The sequence below is a fragment of the Antechinus flavipes genome, chromosome 3, assembly GCF_016432865.1.
Source record: "Antechinus flavipes isolate AdamAnt ecotype Samford, QLD, Australia chromosome 3, AdamAnt_v2, whole genome shotgun sequence".
In the NCBI taxonomy this organism is placed as follows: Eukaryota; Metazoa; Chordata; class Mammalia; order Dasyuromorphia; family Dasyuridae; genus Antechinus; species Antechinus flavipes.
Genome location: NC_067400.1, coordinates 405,218,132 through 405,243,578, shown reverse-complemented (window position 1 = coordinate 405,243,578; position 25,447 = coordinate 405,218,132).

Below are 25,447 nucleotides of genomic sequence, written 5' to 3'. Positions count from 1 at the left end.
AGGAGAAACCTTGGTAAATGTGAAAAGGCCTAATGCTTAAAATTTTCCACCCTATGATGAATAATTTTGGTTGTATTTACTGAGAAATTAACTCATAAAGCTTGAAAAAGTAGGGCTTTGAGCTGGTGGATGAAGCCTCTACATAGATAAAATCTTCTGAAATATTGACAGCACTCTGGAAAATTCAGTATAAAAGAGCTGTAAGAAACCATTGAATCTCATTGTTTTGCCCTTATTTTAAAAATGCATTTTTATTGATATTTTCTCTTTCTTATATCATAATATTCAATGTATTCTTTCCTCTTCCCTTCTAGAGAGCCATTCATTATGAAGTATAACTGATTGATATGTGAAAAAGTTAAAAACATATACAGTATAAATGGACCTCCTGTCTCCATGAAAATGTAGATTGGGGAAATTTTTCTCACATCTCCTAATTTGAGTCCCATTTGAGCTTTATAATTTTGTTATATTTGCTTTTGCTTTTTAAATGTGTTGCTGTTTTTCCCATTGTTATAATTACTGTGTATATTCTTTTCTTGGTCCTATTTACTTCACTTTGAATCAGTTTATATAGATCTTTCTATGTTTCTATGTATTCATTACATTCCATTATGTTAACATACTATAATTTGTTTAGTCATTCCCCATTTGATGGGCATCTAATTTTTTTCTATTTTTTTACTTCTAATTTTAGCTGTCACAAAAAAGTAATTTGTAGGTATATTTTTTATTCCTGGCTTCCTTTGGGGTTCATAACCAATCACAGAATCTCTGGGTCATAGGATATAAACGTTCTAATCACTTTTTTTGCAGAATTCTAATTATTTTCCAAAAGAGTTATACCATCTGAATGTTATGGTGTTGGAATCCTTACTAACTGCTAACTAATTAGAGTTGATCTAATCTTACAAGAAGATGTTTTGGCCAGAACCTGAAACAAGGTACTAAGTAGAACTAATCAAGACAAGGCTTGTGTTCCCACCTTTACTCATTGGAGTCCACAAGTATGCTAGCTTCACAAAGTACACTTTCTAACTTCAAGGGAGTCCACATCTTAAAGCTCTTTGGGCCAGAGAGCACTATGGAAGAAAACCCAAAACCCCATGTCCAAAATGTAACCAAGGCTTTCACTGGGCCTCTAAATGTATATTGACCCAGAGGAAGGAGAGGCACGGCCCAGCTCCAAAGTATCAATCAAAGGACAGGTGGGGCATGATAGCAGTTGAGGTTACACCCAGAGAGACTTTAGAAATTCAGAACTCTGATGTCATCAACCAACAGAAAAGCAATCAGGATTACAGTTGGGAAGAATACAGGCCTTTTAAGACAACAAGGAAATATCCAGTGCAAACAGCTCCAATGTAATTACCAGATGATGAGGAGAAATCCCAAATTTGGTAAATAGAAGGGAATTAGATAGGTTAACTGCTTGGGGAAGAGGATCTGCTTATATTTCCACAGATGGAGAAAGAATCAGATAGCTGACAATCAGACTGTTAAAAGGACTTTTAAAATCTTCAGGAATCATTGGATTTCCTAAGACAAGATGAGACTGTTTCAGTTCTTGAAAAACTAGCAAGAATCATTGGATTCCTTAAGATGAAAAATTGTTGATGAGACTTTTTGCAGTACTTCAGAGCTTACAGGAATTATTAGATTCCTGGCACATGAACTAATGGACAATGGATTGCTTATGGACTATTTCTAGGACTTATGGACATGTGTAAATTTTCAGGTTGATTTATGTTGTTACATTACTACTAGCCTGTGTTATATTGCTATGTGCTTATGTAAATTATGTATAATGCCTCCATATTGATGGATTTATGTATACCATGTATATCTGTTACAAAGTTCTGGCCCATATTGATGGATTTATGTGTACCCCTTCAGAAACCCCCTATGTTTTAAAACAAAAGAAAGGGGGAGATGTTGGAATCCTTACTAACTGCTAACTAATTAGAGTTGATCTAATCTTACAAGAAGATGTTTTGGCCAGAACCTGAAACTAGGTACTAAGTAGAACTAATCAATACAAGGCTTGTGTTCACACCTTTACTCATTGGAGTTCAATGAGTTCATACCTCCCTTGAAGCTCTTTGGGCCAGAGAGCACTATGGGAGAAAACCCATAATCCCTCTCTCTGGAAGGAGCATAAATAGGCCAATGGGCCAGTCGAAGGAGTTCTTGAGAGGAAGACGCTGCAAGTCGAGATTTCACCGGAATGACATGAAGACTGGAGCTGGCTGGAGGCTGAAGAAAGCAGAGGCAGAGGCTGAAGGACCAGACCTTTGGATTTAAAGACATTTGGAGAGAGCTCTTGGAACCAAGCAGAGAGATAGGTCTCTAAGCTAACCGGGCTATATTGGAGATAATAAAAGATCTGAACTTTGATCACCTGGCTGTGTTTTGAGAAGAAAAAGCTCACCACATTTTGGCGCCCAACATGGGGCGCCAAATGTTAGAGTTCAAATGTTGGAGTTTGTTCTTCTCAGAGCACAGCCGGTTTAGAGGCTTGGAGCCCTTCGGATGTCTCCAAATCCAAAGGTTCTGTCCTTCAGCCTCTGCCTCTGCTTTCCTCAGCCTCCAGCCAGCTCCAGTCTTCATGTCATTCCGGTGAAATCTCGACTTGTAGCGTCTTCCTCTCAAGAACTCCTTCGACTGGCCCATTGGCCTATTTATGCTCCTTCCAGAGAGAGGGATTATGGGTTTTCTCCCATAGTGCTCTCTGGCCCAAAGAGCTTCAAGGGAGGTATGAACTCATTGAACTCCAATGAGTAAAGGTGTGAACACAAGCCTTGTATTGATTAGTTCTACTTAGTACCTAGTTTCAGGTTCTGGCCAAAACATCTTCTTGTAAGATTAGATCAACTCTAATTAGTTAGCAGTTAGTAAGGATTCCAACATTATGGAATATTATTGTTCTATAAGAAATGATCGGGAGGATGATTTTAGAGAGGCCTGGAGAGACTTACACGAACTGATGCTAAGTGAAAGGAGCAGAACCAGGAGATCATTGTACACGGCCACATCAATATTCTACTCTGAATAATTCTGATGAACGTGACTCTTTCCAACAATGAGATGATTGACACCAGTCCCAATGATCTTGTGATGAAGAGAGCCATCTGAACTCAAAGAGAGGATTGTAAGAAATGAGTGTAGATCACAACATAACATTGTCACTCCTTTTGATATTGTTTGCTTGCATTTTGTTTTCTTACTTATTTTCTTTCCTTTTTGATCTGATTTTTAAAAAATAACTTTTTATTGACAGAACCCATGCCAGGGTAATTTTTTACAGCATTATCCCTTGCATTCACTTCTGTTCCGATTTTCCCCCTCCCTCCCTCCACCCCCTACCCCAGATGGCAAGCAGTCCTTTACATGTTGAATAGGTTACAGTATATCCTAGATACATTATATATGTGTGCAGAACTGAACAGTTCTCTTGTTGCACAGGGAGAATTGGATTCAGAAAGTATAAATAACCTAGGAAGAAAAACAAAAATGCAAGCAGTTTAAATTCATTTCCCAGTGTTCTTTCTTTGGGTGTAGCTGCTTCTGTCCATCCTTTTGATCTGATTTTTCTTGTGCAACAAGATAATTGTATAAATATGTCTACACACATTGTATTTAACATATATTTTAACATGTATAACATATATTGAGTTGCTTGCCATCTAGGGGAAGGAGGGGAAAATCTGAAACACAAGGCTATGCAACTTAGGTCAATATTGAAAAATTATCCATGAATATGCTTTGAAAATAAAAAAGCTTAAAAGACCCCATAATAGTTATATTAATAATGCATTAGTATGTCCTTCTTTCTATAACTGCTCCATTAATGACTTGACATTTTTTGGTCATTTTTAATCAGTTTCCTCAGTATTTGATTTACATATCTCTTATTATTAATGATTTGGAGTTTTCTTGTGATTGTGGATACTTTGCATTCTTTTGAAAACTGTTTGTTCATCTTCTTTGACCATCTTCTATTAATGATTATTCGTCTTATTGAGAATACTTGCAGCTAGTTTATTCTCATGACATATAATCATCACTTCCTGACTCCCCTTGGAAGCTAGATTTCAATGTCTCAGCTTTTTCCTATACTGGCATTTCGCAGTTTATCAGCCTAGATCTCTGCCCCAGTGACTTTTGGATGATCAGAACTGTCTCCAGCAGAATGTTGTGATCTTTCTTTTGTGTTTGGTGGAGTGTTACACAGCAACTCATGTGCATCTGTCCTGGTGACCTGTTCTATCCTTACTTCACTGGCAGTTGAAAACCTGTTTTTATTAGCTGTGGCAATTTGGACCTTTGAAGTATTGTTCTTCATCTGACAAGCTTTTGTTCTCGAAGTGTGGAGGCTGAGCTGGTTGAAGAGGTGCAAGTAAATTACTCCACCTTGGAGCCAGGGTCTCTCTGGTTCTAAAATGAGGTATAGGGATAGGTTTTAATGTAAGCCTGTGTTATGTTCTTGGGTTTAATAGTGTAGCCTTGTAGTATGGAAGGAATCTAAGGGACTGAGTGAGCTCAGGGTCAGTGAGAGTAATTTCCTGTTTTTTTGGGGGAGGGTTCAGGTTACCTTCTTTTGGATTCTCTGAGCTCTAGATCATGGTAACAATTGCAGTTGCTTAAATTTGGTTCATATTAATCTGTCACCTTGCTGCTTACATGACCTAGAAGTTCTAAATAGGCATTTAAAGGAGCTTCTTGGGGGAAGATATATTGAGCCCAATGTTAAGGGAAACTTCCCCTGGGCAAAATCTATTATTTTTTCCTTTCAATCCAGATACCATTTTTACATGGTATAATGGAAAAATTAATGAAATTGGAATCAAAAGAACTGAATTCAAGTTTTGCCTTTTTCTGAAATCTTTGTGACCCTGGGGAAGTCACTTAGCCTCTCTGAACTTCAGCTTTTCCATCTAGAAATAGAAGGGGTTGGACTAGATAACTTCTCAAAAATCTATGATTACATGATACTTATGTCCACTTAGTCTGAGAGAGTGTCTGGAAATTCTGAGAGATCAAGTTATTTGGCAAGTATATAGCCAAATGTATATGTTACAGACTGGTCTCCAACCCAGGCCTTCCTAGGTTGACCAATAAGCCATCTCTCCATTCCCTACTCCAGTACTTTAAAAGACTTACAAAATGAACATAATCAAAGGTCTAACTTCCCTTTAAAATTACTTATAGAGTCATTTACAAATAGAATTTATGAACTGTTTTCTTTTTTTATCTGTCTCTTTTTAATGAGAAAGTTTTTAAAAATTGCTGAGTAGCCTAATGAAAGAAATTTATTAAGACATATATTCATTTCATCCTATATATTAACTGTATTTTTTTGGCATTACAAAATTGGAAAGGATGAATATGATTTAAAACATTTCACAGCTATAAAGGACTAGTTCAAAAGGAGCAACTTCTCCAGAGAGCTATCACATCTTTAAAAAGCACATATGCTAGAAAAATTTTTTTAGCTATGTAAGTGATTATATTGAGCATGACACAGCAAATCTAAATCAGTTTCTTCATTCCCCCTGACCTCCCACCCACAACCCCTTCATGACGAACTAGCCTCTTGTGTGAGTTAATGGTGCCCTATAGAGAATTAATAATTTAAGTTATCCATAAAGATTCCTTATTCAATTGGACCATTTAACCACAACTTGGAAATCTTTGCTACTATCTCAGTGCATGGTTCTACTGCTAGTTTTCTAACTGTGCTTTTTACTTTAAACAGAAATTCTTTCTACTAGATTTCAAATATATTTTGTAATTGACACCTTCTTGCATATAAGGCAAAATCTCATTAGTTTAACCTAATGGGGGAGGGAGGAGGGGAATCTGGAGTGATGAATATTTTAAAAAGGAACTAGATGTAGTGTTATTAAAGTATGTATCATAACAAAAATGTCCCATGAAGTGCTTTCAAGTTGAAGTCCTGGGGCTTCTTTAATGAATAGATAACATCAGTTATGATTAGCAGTATCCACTTGCATATATAGTGTGCCAAGGCCCTAAAATAGTTTGTTCTCTTAAAAAAAGTGAAATATTTTTTCTTTCTTCTCAATCCATCAAAACTCTGATTTGAACTAAGTCCTGAAATGTGTATGGGAAGCAGTTTCTTATATAGAAATTGAGGTATATGCATATGTTATGATCATGACATTCAACAGAAATTAGTAACTCAATTAAAAAAATTGTCTTCATCTCCCAACCTGTGAGAATGACTATATTTGGTATCTATATTTAAATTCATTTTGTGATTGCTGACTTTGTAAGTGGGATAATGAGGAATCTCTAATCTTTTTAATGAGTTCCTTCTCTTATGAATTCCCTCTGATACAGTACCACACATGCTCTATTCAGGGAAACTAAAAACAGTTTTCATATTATTGTGAGACATTAAGATTACAGATGTATCCTTTACAACCAGGATATTTACCATATATGCACGCATTGTCTGTTAAATTTTTTTTTTTTTTTTTTTTTTTAGGAATCTTAAGAGTCTTGTTTTCTGTGTGTTTGAAACAAAGGGATTTGGTGGTTTTTTTTTTTATCCACTCAAGTTAAAGTGTCATTAATGAATTATGGATTCATGTTAGTCAAGCATGAAAATAACTGGAATGTTTGATTTTAAATTATGTGGGAGAAAAATGGAATAAAAAATTACAATTTCCTTCTATTGATTCCCAAATGTTTGTTTCTGAATTTGTATCACAAGTCATGAGATTTAGTTTTGTCTGGGCATCTATTTAAGAGAAAACACTATCAAGAATGTTTGTGGCAGCCCTCTTTGTAGTGGCCGGAAACTGGAAACTGAGTGGATGCCCATCAACTGGAGAATGGCTGAATAAGTTGTGGTATATGAATATTATGGAATATTATTGTTCGGTAAGAAATGACCAACAGGATGATTTCAGAAAGGCCTGGAGAGACTTACATGAACTGATGCTGAGTGAAATGAGCAGGACCAGAAGATCATTATATACTTCAACAACAATACTATATAATGATCAATTCTGATGGACCTGGCCATCCTCAGCAATGAGATAAACCAAATCAGTTCCAATGGAGCAGTAATGAACTGAACCAGCTACGCCCAGCAAAAGAACTCTGGGAGATGACTAAGAACCATTACAGTGAATTCCCAATCCCCATAATTTTGCCTGTCTGCATTTTTGATTTCCTTCACAGCCTAATTGTACAATATTTCAGAGTCCGATTCTTTTTGTACAGCAAAATAACTGTTTGGACGTGTATACTTATTTTGTATTTAATTTGTACTTTAATATATTTAACATGTATTGGTCATCCTGCCATCTTGGGGAGAAGGTGCGGGGAAGGAGGGGAAAAATTGGAACAAAAGATTTGGCAATTGTCAATGCTGTAAAATTACTCATGCATATAATTTGTAAATAAAAAGCTATTAAAAATTTAAAAAAGAGAAAACACTATTCTTGTTCTACTGTGACTTAGAATTTAGTTAGAAATTCAAAACTTGCCCATATGAAACTACTGGAGGATAATGTAAGATGTACTAGAATAGTAGACTCTACCTGGTATACTGTCTAGAGTGCTAAACTTGGAGTCAGAAATATCTAAGTCAAAATCCAGACTCAGTGAAACTTGACACTTCAATAGGTATGTGACTCTGAGCAAGTCATTTGACCTTTTTCTGAAAAGGAATACAAACACCTTTTTCTTTGAATCACTTCATTATTCTGTTTGTCCTTTAGGTTAAAACAAGGGTTAATTTTAATTAATAAAAATTACAAAAAGGTAATTTTAAGGTTGAAGTCATGAAAAACTTCTTAACAATTAGTGCCATGTAAAAGTGCAATGGTTTGCCTTCAGAGGTTAGTTTCATCTCCTTCAAGTTAAGTTTATGGTTTATCCTACAGGCATTAGTAGACTTAAGTAGACATGGTCAGGAATTTGGTCAGATCTGTACCTTTGATGATTGTTTTGACAGTCATGTGTATTACAAGGGAGATACTAGAATCAATGAGACCAGAAGAAAGCTATTGAAATACTTCGGACAAGAGATGATAACAGTCTGAACTAGTAGAATGCTCATGTGACTGACAAGAAAGAGAAATAAGCTAGCTATATGAAGGTCAAATTGCCAAGATTGATTGATTATGAGAATTAAGGGAGAAGAAAGAGGTAAGCATAACTCTGAGGGTGTGAACATGTGTTTCTAGAAAGATGATGTTGCCTCAATGGAAATAGGGAAGTTTGGAAGAATGATAGACTTAACAGGGAAGATCATCAGTTTTTTGTAGAAACACTGAATTTGAAGTGATGGAACAGATAGGTGGAGATTTCCACTTATCTCTTGATTTGAAACTGGAGTTTGGGAGAAAGATTAACGGGTATTTATTTATTTTCATCTTTTTTTCCCTTAGCAACTTAGGTCTGCTTCCTAGCAACTTAGGTCTCACTCAGCTGCCAGTAGTGGCTTGGATATGGCTAGTATGGATTGTTTAATGTATTATTTACATAAATGTATCAGTTTCATCTAGATTTTTTTGTGTGCTGTTTATATCACATTATCATGGTGCTTTTGGAAAAATCTATCTGTATTTTATCTCTGAGCACTTTGAGGTTTTCTTATTATACCGCTTTTAATAGTAAATCAAAGCCATTAAGGTCATCTGTGAATAATAATGTAATTAAGGAATAACTGAGCCATAACTAAAGGGCAGTCAGACAATTAACTATTCAGTCTTTTCCCAAAGAAATAACACAGTTCTTTGTTAGAGGATTTTGTAGCAAACCATAATAAAAATATTAATTATCAGCGAACTCGGCTAAAAGAGAAAAAGTCTTTGTTATTTGTTCTCTCTCTTGTTGAAATGCTGCTTATAGATTGAAAAATATATAAATCCAATGGTTTTATTTTCTTCCTAAAATAAGTTTAATGACAAGCTGACCAAAAACATGGAAGCAAATTAAAAACATTTTAAAAAATCATCAGTTTTAAAATTTTTGAAATGTTATGTGAAATTATCTCATAAGATGAAGAAGATAAGAAAAATATGTAATTTTATGGCTCTTAATGGCCAACTTCACAATAATAGATAAAATTTGAAACCAAACTAAAATTCCAACTCATAATACACTAGTCTCTTGAAGTGGGAGAACTGATTAATAATTTCTGCTTATGTACTGTGAAAAGGGAATTCCTAGTGGGACATTTTGTAACAAGGTCAATAAAAGAAGGGCACATGTTTGAACTTAGTATTGCCTTTTTTCTGACTTCAGGCTCACTAAAAAAAGTACTACTGCTCTAGTAAGATAAATGACTTTTTGGAAATTTGTTGTAATTTATAAATTGTTTGTGGTATAGCAGTTGGAACTAATATACCATATGACTCCAAATAAAATTTAGCACCTGAAGAAACAAGGATATTATAAAGGTAGATGTTATCATATTGATTATATTAGGGTTTGGAAGGATTTTAAGCTTAAATTCTCTTTGTCCTTGGAGGAAAAAAATCACAGTCCCTACTCCAAGTAATAGAGGAATTAGGATAAAATTTTCCCCATCCAAATTTTAGAATTTGACTAAATTTCTTTGTTCTTCTAACTTTGCTTAATATTGATTTCTCCATACACAATTCACATGGAAAGCACTTTGAAAAATAATCTGCAGTGAATTAGGTTCAGTGATACTTTTCCTGTCTCTCTATAAAAAATGTAATCATTCATAACCCTATCACTTATATCTATCTATAAATTAATCATTACAGCAGGACAGTCTTAAGCCAAGGACAACCTTTTTATTTTTTCATATTTTTGCCTTCTAAATTATCATTATTTTTGATTAGTATGATGCTCTTATGATAAAGATCATTCAGGAATATTTACACAGAAAGCTACCCCAAACTGGAAAGATTGATTATGTATCTGATATGTATATATCTGATGTATTTGTTCTCTTAGATTAGATCCCTAGTTTTCCAGAAAGAAAGAGAAAAGGAACCATAAATGCCTACCATTCAACAGATTTTCTGCATAAATGTTCATCCTGTTGTGTTTTTTTCATAGATTCTAAAGAAGCAGCAGCTCTCCAAAACACCTATGTATACTCCTACTTGTGGTTATTTTTTTCATGACCTTAGAGACTGCCCTTAAATTTCAGCTGCTTTGAGAAATGAGGGAAGAGAGTGCTAACAAATTGGGTGTCACATTTCAACTAATATGAACTCTATCGGGGATTCAATACACTGAGGAATTGGCCTCTAAGGAAGGCTCTCACCATCCTGAAAGATTCATCGGTATGAATCTTTCCCATGAGACCACAGTGCATGTCTGTCAGGATTCTGTGCTTTTCTATTGTTTGCCTAGAGGTTTTTTTCTTTTACTGGCTCTTTTTGGTTTTTCTTATTTTTCTTTCTTTTCTCTTTTTTGGCTACCAGTTTTATAAAGATAGTGAATTTTATGTTTGAAGTGAATTATTAGATTTTTCTAGCAAATCTGTGGAAAATATCACATGAAAGCTAAATATTCATGTCCCCAAGTTAAAACAATTATTTGATACTGAATTTTAAGAATAAATAATTTATAAATGCATATTTAACAAATGTTGTAAATAATAAAGAGAGGGACAGTATGATACAGTTAGAAAGATAGTCTTGGGGCCAGGAAGACCTGAGTTTAAGTTCCATCTCTAATATTTACCAGTTGTATGATCTTAGACAATTTACTTGATCTCTTATTGACCCAGAGAATACTTTCTTTTAAAAAAAATTGTTTTACATTTTCAATACTATTTTATTTCTCCAAATACATGTAAAGATAGTTTTCAGCATTCATTTTTATAAGATTCATGCTAGACAGCAAGCCATATGATATAAGTTAAATATGTATAAATTTTTTTGTGTGTATACAAAATATATAATACACTTAGGATTAAGTGATAGGATATTACATAGCTAATGGATGTTAAGTTTCTGAGGCTGGATTTTGAACTCAGATCCTCCTGATTCCTGGGCCAGTGTTCTAGCATTGTGCCATCTAACCCCAATATGTGCAATTCTTTTAAACATATTTCCATTTTTGTTGAGTTGTACAAAAAATCAGATCAAAAGGGGGAAAAAAGATACAAAAAGGTGGAAATACTATACTTCAATCCATATTCAGTCTCCATAGTTCTTTCTCTAGATGTCATTGGCATTTTCCATTTCAAGTCCATTGGAATTGTCATGAATGAAGAGTCTAATCTATCCTTGTTGAGGAGATCCAGGTCCATCATGGTTGACCATCACATAATCTTATTGTTACTGTGTATAATTCTCTCTTGATTCCACTCATTTCACTCAGCATCAGTTCATATTAGTCTTTCCAGGCTTTTCTGAAATTATCCTGCTGATTGTTTCTTACAGAACAATAATATGCGCCATTACATTCATATACCATAACTTATTCAGCCATTCCTCAACTGATGAGCATCCACTCACTTTCCAGTTCCTCAGGAAATACTTTAAAACTACAAATTTCAGAGCCGATTATGACCTACAATGGTAGAAGGCATTTCCTCATTAGGAATTTCCTATACCAATGGAATCATCTACTCATTCCTAATTCCCCTACTCATTAATAATAGGTCATTTATATGGGTCAGTGTTTTTTCTCAGACTGTGCTAATGGTATTGCATCAGGTAATAAAAATGTCACACTGGCTCTGGAGTCAGATAGACCTGAGTCAAATATAATTTCAGAAACTTAGTAGTTTTGTGAGCCTGAGCAAGTCGTTTAACTGTGTTTGGCTCAGTTTCCTATTGTGTAAAAGGCGTTAGAGAAGGAAATGGTAAACTTACTCTAAAGTGTCTTTGCCAAGAAGACATCAAATGGGACTAGACACAACAGTAATGAGACAAAAACAAAAAAGCAAGATCATATCTACTTTTAAAAAGTTTATATTCTAATAGAAGATAACACATAAAGAGCAGCTGGTAAATAAAGGCGGAGAGTGGAAGGTTCCTGTACAAGGGAAAGTGAGCTTCTGTGGAAGTGAAGCAGAGCTGGAGAGTGAGACAGAAGTGAAGTAATTCTCATGATATGGCAGTTCTAAGCAGGAATTTGCTACTCACTGAGTTGGACTTTTATTGGAATCATTCTTAATACGGGTGGAGACTTGGAACACACTAGGGATTGAAGCTCATGAAGGAAATCTTTCCAAGTGAATACCTTATGAATCATCATACTTTATCTATATATTACTCATGTAGAATTTTTGCTATAATGAGAAGGAGAAAAGGTATTTCTACAATCTGAGCAATTTAAAAATTGTATTTCCTCTGTGTATTACTATCCTCGGCACATTTTGCATATATGGTATATATAGCAATATATAGCAGACTAGTTAGCCGTATGTCACAGAAAGCAGACTTTTCTGTCAATACAATGTATCCATTTATATAAGTATTAAACATGTACTAGCACAATGACTAGAACATAGAGATGAAGCTTCAATAAGAACCAAAGAGATACAAGGCAGAGAAAAGAAGACTTTACTCTTGTCCAGATTTTAGTGAATGGGAGAAAGGAAGGAAAAGGACAGCAAAGCAATTAAAACTTAAAAATGGATTTAAGGGGGAGGTGTGCATCAGTAAAAATCCTTTTGAAAAGCAATTTAGAATCACACAAATAAAATGACTAAAGTACCTATGCTCTTTGATCCAGAGATTCCATTATTAGGTTTATACCTTGAGAAGGCCATTGATAAGAAGAAAGGTTCCATATCACCAAATATTTATAGACACATTTTTTATGACAGCAAAGAATTGGAAACAAATCCATTATTTGGGAAATGGTTAAATAAATGAACATGAATATAATGGAATATCACTATGTTATAATATCATTTATATGATAATTTTGTTATATATTTAAAAGGAATAGCAAGTTATACATAATAGACTTGCAGTCTCATATTCAATCAACTTTTAAAAATTCCATGTCATGACCATGCTTAGTTTATTCCATAAATTAAAAATAAAAGAAATTTTAAAAAAGAAATAAGGAATGGCAAGAAGTATAGAAAGATATACATGAACTAGTACAGAATGAAGTAAGCAGAACCAAGAAAACACTATACATGATGACTAGAGCAATATAAACACAAAAAACAACCACAAAACTATCAAAATTCAATGTTGCAAAATTATTATATAGAGTGAAACTGGTCTGAAAGAAAAGACACTTTTGTGCTGTTCCTTTGGAGAAGAAGACAGTCTACAGATGTGATTCTATACGTGTATTTTCAGACTTTTTCAAGGTTTCAGCCTTTTTTTTTTTTTGCTAAGTTTTGCTGAATTTTTTCCTTCCTTTTTTCTTAAAAAATATGTCTCTAGAGATGGGAAATTGAGGCATACTGAGAGAAATGCTAAAAGTAAAGTAAAATATAACATACAAAGTAAAATCTGTCAATAAAAATTATTTTAAAAATATATTTGAGACTTTTTCTAAAGAGGAGAGAATTATATGCTCTGAGGAGGGGCAAATATCATTTCTCCAAAGAATGATATAGAAAATCATAGAAGGTGTAACAAGAGAGATCATTTAGAGACAGAAAAGAAAAATAGGAACAGCAGTCAATGATTGCCTGCCCAGGGGTGCTGAAAGTGTTGTCTGTCAACCTGAAAATGACAATAAAGAGGCATGAGGCATGAAAATCTCCAAAGATTTATCAGAATGAATAAAAACTGCCCATTTCTGTTTGACTCAAGTGGTTCTAGATAACATTGCCAGAAATAACCTAAGTGAACAAATGAAAAAGCATTAATTAAGCACTTACTATGTGAAAACTGCTGTTTCAAGCTCTGGTGATGCAAATAAAAAATCAAAAGAATCCCTTCTCTCAAGGAGCTCCCATTCTCGTAAAGGAAGACATGGGATATAAGACAAAAGATATAGGAGGTTTCTGCCACAAGTCCGATGGAAAGATCCAGTGATACATAGGTAGCAACAAGAAAGCAGATGGTAATGCATTTTCCTTAAGGCCACTGTCCCTGATAAAACTATGTGTTTCTAAAACAATCATTATAAATTTAAACACCAAAAAATAACATTTCTTTTCTATACACTTAAAATGCACAACAGTGAAACTGCAGTTCTCTCTCTTTGATAATGTTTGCTTTTCTTTTTGGAAAAAATCTGAACTCACACCAGTTTCTGATTTTTAACTATCTCACAATGCCAAAGACTTTGGCAATAAGGACTTTCTTTTCTGGTTATTAGTAGTGGTAGCTGCTAAAGACATGGTATTATGTACCACCCTGCAGAAGGAATTACTACACTGGATGATGGCTGAGGGGGCTGGGTGGAAAGCAGAGCTAGTCCTTTGGGTGATATTGTCTGAATTGAGAAGCCATTTATATTTGTAGCCTAGAAAAGAAGGAGAAAAGAAGGAAAGAAGGAAGAATGGAAGAAAAAATTTATTAAGAACCCTCTATGTACCAGATACTATGCTAAGAACTTTACAAATATAATCTCATTCGATTTTCAACCACTCTGGAAAGTAGGTGCTATTATTAACCCCATTTTACAGTTGAGGAAACTGAGTCATATAGCTAGCAAGTGTTGATGTTAAATTTGAACTTAGATTTTCTTGGCTCCAGCTCTAATGCTTTAACCACTATACTACCTGTATGAGAAAACTGAGAAGGAACCCGAAAGTTTGTTTAGGTATGTGAATGAAAGGCCGACATTTGAAGGAAGGATATGATTAGTTCTATTTGGTCTCCAAGGGTAGAACTAAGAGCAAATGAGTTATAAAGAAGTTAATTTAAATTTAATTTCAGAAAAATAAAAAACACCATCACCAACACCAGCAAAACCCTATTGTACCATTCTAAAATTAGAAAGTGGTTCCTTAAGAGATGGAAAATTCACTTTCTTTGGAGGTCTTCATTCAGAAGTTAGATGACCATTTGTTAGGCACATTGTCAAGGTCCTCTAGATGGCACAGTAGATGAAGGATTGGGTCTAAAGTAAGGAAAACCTGAGTTCAAATCCAGCTTTGGACACTTCCTAACTGTGTGACCCTGGGCAAGTCATTTAAATTTTGTTTGTCTCAGTTCCTCATGTATAAAATGGGCCTAATAATAGCACTTAATTCCCAGGGTTGTTGTGACAATCAAAGATGATGATGTTGCAAAGATATTATAGTGCCTGTTAGCTTTTATTTTTATTACATCATAGTGAGAAATCCTTTTCTTTTATGAGTTGGACTAGATTGCTGCTGAGGTCTCTTCCAATTCTTAAATTCTGTGATCCTGTAATTGATTGATAATGTTTTGTTTATTTGAAGTAGGTCTGAGATAGAATGACACTGAATTACTTATACCTCCTTCCCTTGCTATACTTCTAAAAAGCTTCTTATTTCAATAAAACCTCTTAGCTTGTAGCATTGTTCCCTCAGCAAATGCTAAAATTGAAATGTCCATTACTGATCCCTAATCAGAGGTGTGTTGGTAAATGTTTAGCAACCAATTCTAAAAAAAAAAAAAACACACTTTTAAGTTAAATCTTCATAACTAACATTTTCAGTATTACTTAAGTTTTAAAAAACAACAAAATAATAAATCAAGTCCTGGCTTTTGTCAATTTCTGAAGTGTAAAAACTCACAATGAAGATTTAATGTTGCATCTTTAGGCCCCTCTTTTAGCACAAGACCTTAGTCTTCACATACTGTTAACAAAAGTGATGCTCTTTTCATTTTCTCTACATTATTCATGATCAATTATGATTGTTTATTGTCCTCATTCCTTAGATTTTGGATGCACTACTATTTCAAACTTTATAGTTTTTTGCTAATGTGGATCTGTGCTTACTATGAGCAGCTTTATTTATTGTAGTTTTATCTTAAATTAAGTGACTATGGGTATAATGACTTTATGAAAGAATATGGCAAGCCTGTTTAGTTGAAAACCCTTAGTAACAGCAACACATATTTGGTCTTTCTTGAATAAATGAACAAATCAATTAGAAAACATCTTTCCAGTGATCTATTTATTCTTCTGTAGATATGAGAAACAAGCTGAAATAATACAGACAGTTTGAGAGATTGAAATGCTTAGTCACTAATTACTAGAATGGGCATTGGGAAAACAAATTGAAGAAGACAAGTTTCTTGGTTAGCTTCAGGATTTCTTAAGTGTGGAATATTTTTCAGGAAAACGTGTTACAGCTATTTTCCTGCCCAAAAAAAGATAAATTAACATTTGGACAATTATGACAGGCTTCTAGCTGATATTCCACATAGCAAAAATATGCCAACTTGTGGAGATGTCAGGGACTTCATGATTTTCTTTATGACAAGATTTGCCATTGGTATTCTTGGCCATAATTTCTTTCAGGAGATGAAACAAGCAAAATGTCTGTTGCTGATTACGATCTGCCTCTTTTGGCACAATCAAGTTATCCTTTCACTTCTTTTGGAATGATAGGAACAGCAAGTTCCTTGTGTTTATTCCAAGTATCCATAAGTGAGGAATATTCCTGGCTTTTCTATTCACAAATATCTGGGACTCCCTGTTGTCTGCTAAAATAGTTGAAGAAGCTCAATTTGTTTTCCTATCTCTGGCAAAACCACAGAGTGCTCAGGGAGGAGAGCTCTCTCTGTCTCTGTTTTTTCTCCGTCTCCTTTTTCTGTCTCTTCTTCTCTCCTTCTGTTTCTCTCTGTCTGTCTCCTTTATTACTTATGTTGTCTTTCTCATTCTCTTTATCCAAATCTCATTTTCTCTCTTTTTTCTCTTTTTCTCCCCCCTCCACCTCCTTTCCTGCCCAACCTCCTTTTTTATCTCTGTCTCCTCCCCTTATCTCCTATTTTCTTTTTTATACCCTTTATTATTTTCATTTCCTCACTTTTCTTGTGCTTGTTTTATTATCTTTCATCTTAGTAAAGTAGGGATGGAACCAGTAGATAGGGAAAGACTGAAGGTCAGAGAGAAAGAGTGGATGATAATAGGGATATTTTGCTACACAAGACAGAAAGAGGTGGAATTTACTGGAAAAAGCAAGTAGTTCTGGAATAGCTACCATGATGAATAGAACAGAGAATCATGTAGGAAAGAGGAAGAGGGTTATTTTGGGATGGTGAGGAGTTCAGATGAGATTAGATAATAAATTTGAAGTAGAAGCAGTCAATGAAGGTGTGCGACTTCCAGCATGAGTGGGATTGGAAGAGACAGATGATGAAAATAACCCAGGGCTGGGATTTGGCATGATGTGATTAGTGATACAACAAAGAAGCAAAAGGTTTAAGAATAGAGGATAATGAAAAATTGAATTGTTTAACTAGAGATTAAGATTAGGAAAGGAAGATAGTATATTTAGAGTATTTGTGAAAGCTTAAAAAAACCTACTCTTTTTTTATAAACTTAGTTCTTATGAAAATTCACTGAGATTTTATATGTTTGTAATATATGTATGTAGTGTTATTATATGCACTAAATATCTACTATGCTAAATAAATGATTATTAAGATAAATCAATGATTTTGGAGTAGCAGTTATAGTCTTTGCCTCTGAGAATCTTAGACAACTTTATGGGACAGCCAAGTGTTACAGTGGATAATGAGTTGGGCCTGAAGTTAGGAAAACCTGACTTCAAACCCAGTCTTATCATTTACAATTTCTGTGATCTTAGACAAATCACTAAATGTTTGCTTCAGCTTGCTTATCTGTAAAATTTGGATAATAATAACATCTCAGGGCTGTTATGAAGATCTAATGAGATAATATTTATAAAGCACTTAACAATGCTTGACACATAGTAGGTATTATATAAATGCTAGCTATATTACTATATATATATATATTTAATATCTAGTATTTTTAGCTTCCCCACTTACATGTAAAATGTTTTTATTTGTTTTTAAAACTTTGAGTTCCAGATTCTCTCCCTTTTACCCCAACCCATCCCTCAATAAGAAGGTACACATGAACTTATGCAAATTATTTCCATACAAGTTATGTTGTGAAAGAAAACATAGATTTCTTTACCCCCCAAGAAAATAAATTTTAAAAAAGAGTATGCTTCAATTTGTATCAATATGATCAGTTCTTTCTCTGGGAACTGATAACATTTTTTTATTATAAGTCCTTCACAGTAATTGTGGATCATTGTACTGCTGAGAATACCAAAGTCATACCTTCTACCTCAGTAGCATCAAATTCAGAAATAAGTGTTATTAAATAGTAGACAAGGATCACTGCAGGGAACATATAGATTCAGAAAACTATCTATTACCACAATCTTTATTTTATTGTATTTTAATGTATTTTGGTTAAATATTTTACAATTACATTTTAATCTAGTTCCTCTACATGAGAGTAGTGCTGGCTGTAATGAGACCTTCTTGGGTAGAGTGTTTGATACTTCTTCTCTACATTGTTCACTCAATTGTATGAGTAAAAAGACATGTTCAATTGTGTAATATCACTTAAAAGCCTGCTAGCTTCTTTTAATAACCTTATTAAGGATGTTGTCAATCCATGTATAGATTGTACTTTATAAAAAAAGAATGTAATCATACGTGTTGGTAATTATTGATCTCTCTTTGTCGCTTAAACTAATTATGCTAGATTTTTTCTTCATATTTTTGGTATCTCTTCTCTTTGAGGACTGACCTCTTCAATGCTCTCAAGAATGAGCTTTCTTTTTTTTGGTATATTTGGTCTAATCCCAGTTTCTCTTCCTCTCTCCTTTATCTCCAGTGATATCTGGGACTATGATGTTAGTGACTTTTCTGTTCTTAATAATTATGAGATTATTATAAAAATCTGTACAGATATTTTCTATTTTTTAATTTTCTTGTTGTCACCATTCCAAATCCATCTTAAAAATGCCCTTTATTTAGTTGATTATTTCTGAGATGCTTCAGTCACATGGCAAAAGAAATAACCAGTAGACAGCTTGTGTGCTCCATTTCTATGTTCACTGTCAAAAGAACTCAAAGCTCCAAGTAGTTGGCATCTGGGTAGCTTATGGGCATTGATGAGAACTGCACAGAAAATGGATAAGTGTGAATATGTTCAGATATATAGATATACGCATATATATATATTTGATAAGATCAGATTGCATATATATATACATATATATATGATAAGAAGAAAGATTTTTTAAAAGTGTTATGTGAAGTATGGAAAGAATGAAAGGAAGAGTGTTAGTAGCGGTGAGGGGCAGGATCTGGGAAGCAAGGACATTTCAAATGAATTTAAAGGAGAGTAGGAATTGAAGAAGGAAAGATGGAGGACAGAACAAAGCTTAACAGAGGCAGATTTTATTTTAAAGTTTCCATTGACTATATATAAATAAAATCATTTGTGCTACTGCTCAGAATTTTCAAGATATGCTCTCTTGAGGGTTTCCAATGCATTTTAAAAGTCAAGGAAAAAAAAAAACATATGCATGTTTTTCTCTCTTTTGATATAAGTAAGAATTTAAGAGTATCTAAGTTTCGGTTTGGTACTACTATATGGTCTTTTATCTGGATGGTCATAAATTCATGAGTTTAAATATGCATATTTGGGGTCTGGACTTATAATTTCATTGGTGAGGGGAGCTTTCTGGTATGGAAACATCCTCCAACAATGCAGATTGGCAATTCATCTGTAATTTATAGTCTTAGAGAATAACTTGGAGACACTAAGAGGTAAAATGCTTTTTCCAGGATCACAGAGTAATAATAATAATGATCATGATAACTAGTATTTATACAATGTCTACTATGTGCCTAGCACTGTGCTAAGTGCTTTACAAAATTATCTTATTTCTTCCTCTCAACCACTCTGGGAGGTAAGATATTACTATTATCCCCATTTTAAAGATGAGGAAAATGGGGTGGGTGATAGAGCTTAAGTGACTTGCCCAACAGAATTATTATGGTCCAAGGAAGGACTTCAACTCAAATTTTTCTCACTTTAAGAGTAGCCTTTTGTCTACTATTCCACACTCTCTTTCATATATATATCTGGGCTATAATTAGAAATTTTTATACTTGGTTAAGGACCACAAATTCTGCTTAGGGCCAGAGAAATGAGGCATATAAAGCAATCTAGGGATAATACTCAACAGGGAAACCTGTCTACAAGTTCACTGCATATCACCATGTAATAGTTTCTTATTTTAACTAATTATTCTTGCTAACTAGATGGTCTTTGTAGCTTGTCAAAGGACTACAAATGTTGTTAGCATCACCTAAATTCACTACCCAAGGGTAAAGTGCCAATTTCTTTGCCTGACTATGGCTCTGAGACACACTATTTTGACAAAAATAGGTCCTGAAGAAATATACTATCACAAGACAGAGCTTTTTTTCTCCAATTATAATATAATAATAACTAACATTTACATATTGTTTTGAGGTTTTCAAAATGCTTTACAGATATTATCCTATTTTAATCTATCTCCTTTGAACAGAATCACCTGAATTGTACCTACACATTAAAGGTGTTTAAGTGAATCAAAGAGCACTTGGACTCAAAAGCACTTGAATTAAGATAACTTTGTAGCCCCATCCAAACTTAATTATTAGAAGTTACCTTTTGGTTTGCAAAATGGCTAAACGAGATATCAGTGTGGTTAGTGATATTTTAGTTGGTAGAAAATATGGATTGAGAATATTGCTTCATTTTCGGGGGATAATGTTTATGTAGATTATGATTTGTAGAGGACTTCCCACAGCAGGCTTACCATTTAGACCCCCTTTCTACCTTGAAACCAACAGAACTATAAATCTAGGGAATACAATTAATAATGAATTAACCTCATACCCCATATATGCTTGAATTACTGTATAGTATTATTTTTTTAAATTCAGTAATTTCTAGAGGAGGTGCTAATTTGCAAGGAAAGCAAACTTTAAAATCATCTGTCCCCCAGGGCTGTGACAGAAATTATTTCTTATGAATGAACTTTAGCTGTGACCTTTCATTGACTTTAATACATGATGGTTTCTTTCTGCAGAAATAATTTACTTTCCTCTTCTTCTTCTTAATTTTATATGCATTTGCTTTTATTTTTGGATTCTAAGCTAACATTGACTTTGTGCTTTGTCTTTTTTCTTTTTTTTAAAAAAAAATTGACTTTAGTATGAAACCACAGTAAGTTGTTAAATTATCCTTGACATTTCATCATCAACGAAGTGTAAACTTTTTTTTTTCCTGGAAATCACAGTGTGCCCTCACCTTACTATTTCAGTTGTTCCATTGATGTCAATAAATTTGTCAGCTCGGTGTGCTCATCAACCCATCTAAATGTTCTGTTATTTTGGATGATTTACAATAAAAGTCTGATTTTTCTGGGTTGAGAAGATCCAGGATTCATATAAATTCTTTTTTTACCCAAGCCTATCCTTCCTGTTTTCCTTGATATGATATTTTCTCCATTACCTTATCCACAGATACATATGCAAGTATCAATATTTCTTATAACTTTGAAGATTCTTATGAAATTACACATACATTTTGATCATAGCTTTAAATAAAGGAAACTATAATTCTTCCAACACAACACCAATCCATAATAATTTACTTTGGAATGTAGAGAAATAGTTCTGTGAGCTCCTTGAAGTCAACAATTATATTATTTTCTTCTTTGTTTTCTAATACCTGATATTCATAGTTTGTAAATGCCCATTATGAATTTGAGGATCCTGACAACATGTTTGGGAAAAGTCCTAGACAAGAGCCTTATCTAAGCATGTTCATGTTTTGTTTATTTTAGACATATTCCTGGAGTAATCCAAGTTGGGTATTTATCAACCAAAGAGATCCTGACTTCTCTTAGATTCAGGTCTCCAGAATGATCCTGGATACATGTAATTTTAGAGCTACTTATAGGGGGTCCCTGATCCTTGGGATATGCTTGTAAAGTACTTAAGCTGTGGTTATATTATTTTAAGATCATTTATTCATAAACACACCAGCAATCATGTAATCAACCCCTGCAGGAGAATCCGAACCTTCAACCTGAATTCTTTTCCTCTGACTGGAGGAACAAATTACAATGGCATATTTGCCGCTAGTTAAACCACTTTAACATAGAATCTTGTGCCCAGTGGAGAATAATGACCTTGGATGTTTCTAGCTTTATGATTGCCTGTTATTTCCACTATGGCAATTTTCATGGTCAAACTACCTGGCTGTATTAGAGAGACTGGCAATACATTTCTGAAATTTTAAGAGAACCCATTACAGAAATCCCAAATGACTCCAATGAAATGGCCTTAAATTCATCAAGAGATTATTTTGAATGAAAATCTCCCAATTGTTTGATTTTGTTTATCTAAAAGGCTTGATAATCATTATTTCCTTGATAACAGGGACTATTTTTTTGGTCTTTCTTTGTATCCTTAGTGGTGAACATGGTGCCTGTCAAGTAGTAGACAATGAAAAAATTTTGATTGACTAGCTTATTACTAATTATTGGTATACTTTCCTCTGACTTTGTTTGGAGAAAATGGAGTCTCTAATACCTATGTCCATCCCAATCAATTAGGATCTTCTGTGCTTCCAACAGGAGTAGCTTGCTGATGTGATGTCAGTGTCAGAATCCTAGTGTGACTATTATGGAGGAGAAATCAACATAGCATTCCACTAGTCTACCAAACCAACCTCTGCAATGTCTATGATGAGCAATACTTTAATTGGTGAAGAAATCAGGCATTTCTTACTAATAAGTTAAGAGATGGCCCCTAACTTTGTGCACTTTGGTAGATCCTTGATTTAATTTCTCCTCTAATGTAGATCTTTTCCCTCCCCTCTCCCCCAATTTTCTGATCCTGTGCTATTCTTATCTATATCTTTATGTAGGTTATCTTAATGATATTTGTGTGAGGGAGGTATTTCTCTGACTTCATTAATATCCCATAATTACCAGTGCAGCACTCCAACTTATTATCTGTCATTATTGCTACTGAACAGGATCAGCCTGTTCATTTCTTCACATGCTTGTCTTGAAATGTCAATATTCTTCTATATCACTTTTCCATGTGTAACTATGACCTAGGTATGCCTACCAAACTTCTTTCTCTGACATTTTGGATAATGTATTATTTACATTCTTCTGAGATTGCTGTGTTTTGTGATATTTATAAGGAATAAATGAGAGAATATTAGTGTGAAAGATGCGTTTTTGGCTTATGTTAGATATACCAGTAATATGGCATATATCACTGAGAACATTTCTCAGTTTTCCAAATGTGATCTAGTCTGAGTTACCCTTGCTGTTCAAATTTGGGCCTGAATAATTGTCCATTTGTAATACTTAGCTACAACATAAATATTACAATATAACATTTACAATAAATACAATTAATATTGATGGACTAATTCAATGGGCTGCTTGCTTCTCATTATCTGGGCAATATACATTTTTCTTATGTGATGTTGCATACAATATGAATCAATGTATCTATTTGGCCAATCTCTGGCATTGCTGCAGATTGCACTGAAGAGACTTTGTAGGGCTTTAATGTAAATAATACAATGCCATTTGCAACTAGAGAGCCATATGACTTATATTTAGTTTGTACTTTGTCTAGGACCTTTTCTGTAATACTGATAAAGATCTTGGAAGTTACATCTCCCTGTTTTATGACTTGATTGATGTGCATTCTTAGTAGTTTACTGAAAAATTACATGCATAATCACATTATCATTATCACATATGATTTTGATATGTGTGGGGGGAACATGTCTGAGAAGTCTTCAAAGATATATTTTGTTCACTATGTTTTTTCCCCAAAAAATTAATAAACAAGAAGTACAGCAGGATTTTGTCAGATGCAGAAAATAATCTACAAAATCTGCTTGTTCTCTTGCATTTCATCAAGCATATTCTCAATTCTTATTTAGAATGTTCTTGCAAAGATATCATTGAGATGAGAAGGGAGAGTAGATATTTGCTGCCTAGCATGGCTTGATTGATGCTATTATTTACATTAAAAGATAAATTCTAAGATGACAGGGACTCTGTGCCTCAGGTACTTGTTGACAATCGCATGCTCACTGATCAATTAATTGATTTGGTTTTTGTTGTCCAAAGTATCATTTCTGTTCCTCTCTCCCCTACTCCCTCTCTCATCTGGGATCAAGCAAAACAAATCTAATTATTCTTCTGTGTAGTAGTCCTTTAAACATTTGAAGACAAATTAATTTAAATGGAGTATTTCACAGATTAAACCTTTGCTGTTCACTATTTTTGTAAAATTTGGATGAAGGAATGAATGGAAGGCTTGTCAATTTGTAGGTGACAAAAAACTCAGAAGCAAACCTTACCTGTTGGAGGATAGTTATTTGATATCCTTAGAGATCTTGACAGTTAGAATGAAGACTTTGGAAAAAGAAGAAGGAATGGCAACTATTTTCAAATATTTGAAGGATTGTCAAAATAAGTATTAGATTTTTTTCCCTTTTTGTTGGGTCCAGAATGCTAGAATTATTAGAATGAAATTTAATAGGGATAGATGTGTATAAATGATAGATTTGGATTAAAGAAATCATGAACAGCACAAGGAGCAGGTAGAAAATGCTATGAAAAAGAATTAGAGTTTTTCATGAATTTTAAACTTTATATGAATCAAATGATATAACAGTCATCAAAAAGGCTGATAATTTAAGATTCTATTATTAAATGAAATATGGTTTTCAGAAGAAGGAAGGTCATAGTTTTGCTCTACTTTATCCTACTCAAGACATATGGAGAATAATATATTCAGTTCTGGGCACTACATTTTAGGAAGAACATTGATGACAAAAATTGGGTCCAGAGGAAAGCATTCAGTTTGGTGAGAGATCATGTCATATAAGGATTTGTTGAAGAAACTGGAGTTATTTAGCCAGAATAGGAAACAACTTGGTGGAAAGGAGGAGCTTGGTGATTGTCATTAAATATTTAAAGAATGATTAGATTTGTTTTGCTTCATTCCAGATGAGAGAATTTAAGAGGTGGAAGATTCAGAGGATCAAATTTAGGCTTGATGAAGATAAGGCTTCCTAACAATAATGATGTCTAAGAGTGGCAAGGGCTGCTTAGAGATGTCATAGGGTCCCTGACTTCAGAAGTTTCTAAGCAAAATCCAGACAATAATTTGTCAGGGACATAGTATAGGGGACTCTTATTTAAAACTGAATAGACTAGATTAGGGCTTCTTAAATGTTTTCCACTTGCCACTCCTTTTTGTCAGAGGAATTTTTTTATGTAATCCTCAGTATATAGGTATATAAATCAAATATTTACTTAAATCATAATTTTGTGACCTTCCCACATTCAGTTTTGATGGGATCATGACCCACAATTGAAGAAACTGGAGAGTAGATGAATTCTGAAGTTCTATAGTAACAAACACTGAATACCTTAATTACTTAAGACCATAAAATGGGTTGAAATTCTTAATTTTGAAAAGAA